At 49.1% G+C, this 8,677-nt stretch overlaps 1 long non-coding RNA gene across 2 annotated transcripts; it reads left to right on the plus strand.

Annotated features, from left to right (window-relative positions):
• Nucleotides 1-21: 21 nt before the first annotated feature.
• LOC145719946 (uncharacterized) lies at nt 22-7,775 on the plus strand. Of its 2 annotated transcripts, XR_014142697.1 has the most exons (3): nt 22-2,556; nt 5,537-5,653; nt 5,944-7,775. It is a non-coding gene; the product is annotated as an uncharacterized LOC145719946 (long non-coding RNA). The 2 variants fall into 2 exon arrangements; XR_014142696.1 differs by lacking the exon at nt 22-2,556 and having other exon boundaries at nt 3,400-5,653.
• Nucleotides 7,776-8,677: the final 902 nt, after the last annotated feature.

Here is an 8,677-nt window from a genome sequence, read left to right on the forward strand (position 1 = left end):
GCAAGGGGTTGACTTCCTTTCCGCGGTTCGTAGTTTGAGAGCTGGAGAGCTCCCCAGCTTTGGGGGTGGGTTGGAAACACCGAGTACTGGGTGGAAGCGGACCACGGCGATAAAGGGTGGGAGGAGGGATCCCTCTCTGGGAACAAAGCGCGGGACATCACGTGGGATTCAAAACCCCTTCAGCTCATGACCCCGCTCAGGAACATTTTGACAAAGAATGTTACGCAGGAAACCCTGGGGAGTATGGATACTCTGGATAAGGCTGATTTTGCCAGCACATTTTAATTAATGGGATCTGTGATGTTGTGGGTTCCTCAGTTGCTCTTATGGCCTAAGAGCCTTGTTCAGATTGGTACTTTATGAACATACTCGCTTCAGATCCTTGAAGACGATTTAATCACGTACCAGAGTATAAAGCTAATACTTAGCTCATTCGATCAGAACCTACGAGAGCATTTCTCCAAGTGTAGCAAGCAGCCTATGTGTATCAGGGTCACCTAGGGTGCATTTTCTCAAGCTCTCTGGATGAGACCTATATGCACCACAGTCTGAGAACCTCTGCTGCTGACCCTCCTAGAGTTTATACTAGAAGGAGAAGGTCCAGGCAGAGAAAGGCAGCTGGACTTCATAGCTCTTGTGTCCCTGTGTTTCACTTCCCTTTGGGGATTCTCCCACAGTGCTACCAACAATTCCTGTCTCTACCCAACACCACTCTGCTCTCCCCGCCCCCATGAACTTTGGCCCAAGTGTGGCCAGAAACCTCCTTTCTAACTCTCTCAGGCACCGCTTCAACATGTTGGCATTTTTAAGACACTGAAATGCTGAGAAAACAAAGAGACATAAAAAATGAACATACCGAGAATAGTCCGAGTTACAAAACGTTAGTATCTGGTCGATCCATAACCAGCCCAGTGCCTGGGCTTTGAAACCATGTCCCTTTCCACATCTTAACGTTTATTCATTCGACCACGAGCACGTATTAAGAACTAGGCACTGCTTAAAGAAAAAGAAAAAAAGAACTAGGCACTGCTCCGATATGTAAATAGGACTGTAGGTCCTGTACGTGGTGTAAGTAGGACTGGCAAATGCTATGGGGGTCTATAGGAGGGCTGCCTGATCAGCTCAGGGCAGACAGGGAAGTTGTCCTGGAGGAAGGGAAACCTACGGGGTGAGTTGGAGTAAGCCGCTGGCTGGGGGAAATGGAGAGGGGAGAGGGCTCTGGGCAGAATGCTCAGCATGTGTGCTGAGAGGGGCACAGAGGAGCTTGAGCGGCCCTCAAGAGGCTGGAGAGAGAAGCAGCGTCCTGGGTCACGAACAACTTTGGGAACCATTTGGGAGGTCGTTGCAATCACCACAGGTGAGAGGATGATTTTCTAAACTAGGATCGTGTTGATGACGATGGAGTGAAAAAAGTGGGACCAATTCAAAAGCTCAGTGGCCTGTGTAAAATTCAGGACTTGGTGCTCGGCTGGGCTTTGGGTGATAGAGAAGAGAGCATTGAGAACAGCATCCAGGTTTCTGGCTCGTGAACTGGGTAGAACACAAGAAGAGAGTCAGATGTGGGGGGGGGCGGGGGTCAAAGTGAGTTTCGATTTGAACGTGAGGAATTTGAGAGGCTTATGGGTCTCCAGGTGGCCAATGTGGAATCAGAGCTCAGGAGAGAGATTGGGGTTTGGGATAGAGGTGTGCAAGCCAAAGGCTTAGAGGAGGTGACAGAAGCTTCTAAGATGGTCGAGGTCTTTGGGGGATTGTGTAGAATAAGAAAGCACGAGGTCCTCTGGGCACAGCCTGGGAGAGAACATGTCAGAAATGACCATTTTATGTGGATTCAAAGCTCTCTCAAACTTGCAGTGACTTTGTCTGGCTTCCCTGCTTTCCAGGGCCCTCTCTGGCCACCTGAGAACATCTCCTAGACACTCTGACCCATTTGCTCTTGAAGCTAACAGATGATTCTCCCTCCGGTGCTTACCTCTGGCTCCCCCCCGCCCCATCTCTTCTGGTTTCTGTTCGGAGTGCCACCTCTCTTCTCCAGGTCCCTGGCCCACTATGGGGGAGGCACAGGCGGGATTCCACGCTCTCCTTGGAGGCAATGGCTTGGTCCTTGCACACCCAACACTAGGACTGTACGTTGTCTATGCAGTTCCATAACTCCCATAGAATTCAACTCCTGCCATTACGGTGGGCTGCTTGGCGACCACTTTGTGCCCCTTTCTACAGTTAATCAGTTTGTCCAGGTACCGTATTCTGTAGCTTACTCTAATGAGTCCTGGGGATGTAGAAGACATGGACTCTGTCTCGTTTTTAATTGAGGTGAGAGAGGGGGGTGCGTGGCTGGCTCATGCAGATGGGAGAACATGTGGCTCTTGATCTCAGGGTTGTGAGTTCGAGCCCCGCGTTGGGTGTAGAGCCTACTTAAAAAAAAAAAAAAATACCGGTGACAGAGGAAAAACCCACAAGTACGTATGTGTATCTATTATGGTCAAAGCCAAACTATATAAAATATTGTTTTTTATATTCCAGTCTTTGCCTGACCTACATCTCTGGTCTGTCGTCAAGGTATGTAAAATCTGGGTTCTGTGTATATGCCTGCGACCAGTGGCAGAACCTAGCCAGTCATATTTAAATATAAATCTTTCTGCATGTGCATCCCCATTCCCCATGCTAATTTGCTCCTCTTAGCAACAGCGCCAAGTACCAAGATCACATACGATGCCCAGCAGCAATATTGTTCTTGGCTGTAATACTTTGCTCTCTAGAGCACAGGAAGGTCCAGTATATTCAACAAGATATAGGCTGAATTCAACAAATAAAATACACCTAGTGGCAACAAAGGCAAGGACCCCTTTCTCATCGCTGTTTAAGGTGATATAATATGCTTCATCCTACTGACTGGGAGGTCCTCATGTCTACCTCCCGATCACCAAAATCCCATCCTTCTTACCGCTTGGAGAAGGTCTGAGAGATCTGGGGATGGAGCAAGGAAAAAGATATGACCAGGAGGTGGCAGTAGGGAGCACAAGGTTTGTGGCATCGCTGGGGTTTGCTTGCTGGAGAAGTCCGGAGTCCCAAAGGGAGGACAAGGGAACTCCCCAGGGAGTAAGGGCTCACAGAGGGGACTTGTGTCTATCATGATCTTATAGCCCAGTAGCACACCGGGCAGTTGATGGGCCAGAGAATTCTGAAGGGCTGCAGAGGCGTGGGGTTATACAAAGACTGATGAATCCCAGACCTGTGCCTCCGAAATAAATAATACATTATATGTTTAAAAAAAGAAGAAGAAGAAGAGAGCAGGAAGGGAAAAATGAAGGGGGGGAAATCGGAGGGGGAGACGAACCATGAGAGACGATGGACTCTGAGAAACAAACTGAGGGTTCTAGAGGGGAGGGGGGTGGGGGATGGGTTAGCCCGGCGATGGGTATTAAGGAGGGCACGTACCGAATGGAGCACGGGGTGTTATACAAAAACACTGAATCATGGATCACTACATCAAAAACTAATGATGAATTGTATGGTGATTAACATAACATAATAAAATAAAATTTAAAAAAAGAGTGCACTTACAGTGGTGAGTACTGAGAAATGCATAGAATTGTGGAATCACTATATTGTCCACCTGAAACTAATGTAACACTGTATGTTAACTAATAAAAAGAAATTAAAAAACAAAAAACAAAACAAAACAAAAAAAAGCTCCATCTTTTCCATGGCTGGCAGATGGGGGGTGAAGTTTTCTGCGATATGCAAAGTAGGCAGGGTCTAAATAGCTAACAGTGTGCTTCTGGGGTAAATTTTAATTTTAATTTTTTTTTAAGATTTTATTTATTTGAGAGAGAGAGTGCGCGTGAGAGAGAGCGAGCATGAGCAGGGGGAAGGGCAGAGGGAGAGGGGAAAGAGAAGCAGACTCCCCGCTGAGCAGGAAGCCCAACATGGGGCTCGATCCCAGGACCCTGAGATCATGACCTGAGCCGAAGGCAGACACTTCACGGCTTAACCGATTGAACCACCCAGGTGTCCCTGGGGGCTAATTTTTAAATCACTGGATGTGTGAGAGTTTGAGTTTGGCGCCGGCGGCAGGCTTTTGAGCTAAGGAATCTCAGCCTGCGGGGAAGAAATGAACAACCGAGGGGCCAATACAAGAGGGTGCGTTTGTGCACTTAGGCTCATTTCTAGAACAACCCATCTGGTGGTTGGTTATGTGGTAACCCAGACTGGCTGGTGATGAGGATGAGGAGAAGAGACTCACCAACAGAAGTAGGCATAGAGCCGTGACTTCTGACTGTTGACCAAAATACCCTGGAGCCAAAGCTATAAAACGCAGGGAGCATCCTTCTATGGGCCTGTGTTTCTAGAATAGGAACAGTTCGTCAGTGGGCATATACATGTAAAACTTTAATAGATATGGTCACATGTCCTCCCAAATGATTGTGTCCATTTATGCTCCCAGCACAACATAAGAGAGAGCCAGTTTCTGCTTGCTTTCGCTCACCAGCTTTGTCTTGGGACGAGCGCCATGGCTGTTTTCCCCAGGTTGGCAGACAGAAGGAGGGCTGCTCTCTGTGCACACCTTTTCAAACAAGCATCACGTTCGTTCAGCATTCCTGATGGTATTTTATGGGAGGTAGGAGAGTAGAGGATGGAACTGAGGTCAGGAGGGTGGGGGACGGGCCGGAGGGGATGGTTAGTGGCCTTAGCTGACAGGGGCTGTGAGCACAGGCTGGGGGACGCAAACTGACGACAGGGTCAGGAGCCGGCCTTGCTCTTCCCTCACGTGGCAGTCAGCAAGCCAGTGGTTCTGTTTTTGTCAGCAGCTCTGTAGGCAGTCACTTCGTGTTCTGGCTTTCACCTAAATCCACTCGCAAAATGATGTGCATTGATATCGCCGCAGAACTGGTTCGCTCTCCTTCCACGGACTGGAGGACAGTGGGATCTTCCCCTCCCCTCATTTAGGTCTTGAAGGGGTATTTTTTTTAAATTTAATTTAATTTTATTTCAATTCAATTAATTAACAAATAGTGTATTATTAGTTTCGGAGGTAGAATTTAGTGATCCATCAGGCTTACATAACACCCAGTGCTCATTCCGTCACATGCCCTCCTTAGTGCCCATCCCCCAGTTAGCCCTTTCCCCCACCCCCCTCCCCTGCAGCAACCCTCAGTTTGTTTCCTAGAGTTCAGAGTCTCTTACGGTTTGTCTCCCTCTCTAATTTCATCCCACTTTATTTTTCCCTCCCTTCCCCTGTGATCCTGTTTTGTTTCTTAAGCTCCACATAGGAGTGAAATCATATGGTATTTGTCTCTCTCTGACTGACTTCTTTCGCTTAGCATAATACCCTCTAGTTCCATCCACTTGGGTTTTGTTCTTATCCTAAAAAACAAAAACAAAACAATAAAAATGACATGTCAGAGGCTCCTGGTGAGGCAACTGTGAGAAGGAAATAGGTAGCTGTTGAGAGGCCATGTGGCCAGGAAGCAGCCCGGACTCGGGAGAAACCCGTGGCCACTCCATGCACCCCTCCTCCCGTCTCTCCTCTGCCCAGGATAGCCAAGACCAAAGCCTGACCCGGGGTGCCCAGCGGAGCACAGAGAAGAGCCGAAGTGCCAGGAACTGCAGGATTCCAAGGAAGTGAAAGAACAGTTCCAAGACCCCAGGATAGGTGGGTGAGGGTTCATCGGGCGCTCGGGAAGAAAGAGAGGTTCAACCTTAATCCCGGGGTAAAGAGGTTCAGGGTGCCACTTGAGAGTTTCTGTCTTCCCACAAACTGCTGAGGACCTCTTCTTAGTCCCCATGTCCACTCTCCTGGGAACAGGGTGACATCTGTGATTTCTATTCCTTCCCTCAAATTTTGATAACGGGGAGCGGGGGGGGGTGGGGAAGAAAATGAAGAAAAGATGTCAAAGCAGAAAAAAAAACTGGAGGGCATGTATCCATTTTCTGTTTCTTTAGATGGAAATGTGCTTCTTGGTCCCAATGTGCCCAAATTCTCCGAACGGCTAACGAATCCACTGGGAAACCCAGCAGAACAGCTACCCAGAGATTGCACAGTGCCTGTCCACCGTCAGAACCTGTCTCTTCGAGAGACAGCCGAGAGCTCCAAGCAGGAAAGACCTCTCAGCCCCACAGCCCAGGAGCAAAACAGTCCCAGAGGGAAGCCACCCCAGCGTATGCAGTGTGAGAAATGTGTTGCTAAAGAGAAGCTACTTAATAAGCACCTGCAAATTCCCTGGGGAGAGCTCCCTCATAAGTGCCTGGAATGCGGGAAGAGTCCTTCGTAAAGCAGATCTCTTTAGGCACCATCAAGTTCACACGGGGGAGACACCCTATGAATGCTCTGTGTGTAACAAGCCGTCCACTCAGGGGTCCCAACTCATAGCGCACCAGAGAGCCTATCCCCAGCGAGAAACGAACCAGCACCTTGACTATAAGAAAAGGTTTTGTGATAGATCAAGTTTTATGAGACATCAGAAGATCCACGCAGGAGGAAAGCCCCATAAATATCCCAGTAGTGGGGAAAGTTTTAGCCGGCAGAGGGGTCTTCACTTTGCACCAGAAAACGCACACTGAAGAGAGACCATTTATCTGCGAGTATTGTGGGGAAAGCTACAGACAGAGATCAAGCCTTGTTAATCATTTAAAAAAAAAAAAAACACAGAAAGGAGAGTCCCTGCAAGTGTAGTCATGGTTCTACAAGCTCGTAAAGCAAGCAGGTCTTACGATGCACCAAGCCGCTCACTTGAGAGAAGAATCCTCCGACAAAAGGTTGAGGGAAACAGTTCCTACACCCCATCAGTCAAAGCTCATTCATAAAACCTTCACCTGCACGAGGCTATCTCGGAAGAACAGTTTTGCCAGACCTTATTCCTAAGGACAGCTTTGTGTTTTACTCTGTTTCAAACCCATCTTCCAAGGCATGCAAATTCTAGAGTATTCACCGACTCCTACCATTGTCCTAGATCTGTTTAATCGTTATGATGAAAATGTCTTTGTCCAACGCCAATCACGATGAGGTAGGTGTAAGTGAGGAGCAGTCCTTCCAGATTTAGGGCCAGTTTCCCAGTAAACGAGGATGCGCCCCATTGACCTGTATTTATGAGACATTTGAGGAAGCTGTACGCTCTTCCTATTTTGTTCTCACTAACTGGGTGTTGGAGCAACACGCAGATGCCTCCCTAACAGCGGCAAAGAGCACTTCCCTTGACTCCCAGGTACATCGCGGGTCACGGTCACTTTTTTTTTTTTTAAGATTTTATTTATTTATTTATTTTTCAGAGAGAGAAGGAGCACAAGCAGGGGGAGTGGGAGAGGGAGAAGCAGGCTTCCCGCCGAGCAGGGAGCCCGATGCGGGGCTCGATCCCAGGACTCCGGGCTCATGACCTGAGCCGAAGGCAGACGCTTAACGACTGAGCCACCCAGGCGCCCCCACAACCACTTTCTCCTGTGCACCCATTGCTATATTTACGCATCTTTGGAGCCTTTGACCCAATCCATTTTTGAAATGTGGAACAAGGGGCAAGGAGTGAACTTCCAGGTCATACTGTATTTTCTTCCCCTCTTCCTTGAAATGTGAAAGCACTGAAGGCAGCAAACTTTACTTGACATCTAGCTTTGGTCACGTTCCACAAACTGTATGCAAGGTTATTATTTATGATTTTGCGATTGTTTGTTATTACCATTTTCACCTTATTTCCTCTTCGCCCCAAGAGTTGGACAATGATATTTTCCTGTGCGTTTTCGGTTAGAATGCCTTTTCATTAATAAATGACGTTTGTTCTCTCGCTGCTCTGAAGTTCATCTAGTTTCTTTTTTTATTTTTTTTAAAGATTTTATTTATTTATTTGACAGAGAGAGACACAGCGAGAGAGGGAACACAAGCAGGGGGAGTGGGAGAGGGAGAGGCAGGCTTCCCACCGAGCAGGGAGCCCGATGCGGGGCTCGATTCCAGGGCCCCGGGATCATGACCTGAGCCGAAGGCAGACGCTTAACGACTGAGCCACCCAGGTGCCCAAGGGTGAACTTGCTTTAAGCTCAGGTGTTCCTTGCTTACTGACCTAAGTCCCTTGGTCTGTAGTGGAACTAACCTACTTTCCTTGAGATTTGCAGCCCACTGGCCTTGAGGAGTGAAGGACTAGACTTTCCCAGAAGATAAGGCCTGAGTGCCTTGGAAAACGGCCCCCGCTGATGTCAGCAAGTCTGTCCAAGGACATGTCAACATAGGACTAACCACCTGGGCACCTGCTTCTCCTGTGCACAGCCCCCCCCCCCCTTTCCCGAGCCTTCCCCTTTAAAACCCCCAGGCTCCCCCTGCACGGGGAAGATGGTCTTTGAGACCTCTGCCCACCATCCTCCCAGGTTGCTGGCCTCCTGAATAAAGCAACCTTTCCTTTCCCACCATCACTTGTTTCTCGAGTATTGCTTTTTCACTGGCGAGCAGCTGAACCTGACTTGGGAACCGGTTCTCCGTCTGGTACCAATACCCTCCAAGCCTCCTGAAGGTAACTGCTCTTCGCACTGCCCCCCGAAGTGTGCATGGCCGGGCCCCTCGGCGGGGTGGGGTAAAGCCGGGCGGGCGGCGGCTGCGGACACGGTGCGGGACTGAAGGCCCCAGCCCGTCTCAGCAGGACTGGGGCGCCGGCTCCCCGGACAGAGCCCCCCCCCCCGGGAGGCTGCGGGGCGCGACAGG

This window comes from Leptonychotes weddellii, unplaced genomic scaffold, assembly GCF_054177405.1.
Source record: "Leptonychotes weddellii isolate Sample4059 unplaced genomic scaffold, ASM5417740v2 HiC_scaffold_8516, whole genome shotgun sequence".
NCBI classification, from domain to species: domain Eukaryota; kingdom Metazoa; phylum Chordata; class Mammalia; order Carnivora; family Phocidae; genus Leptonychotes; species Leptonychotes weddellii.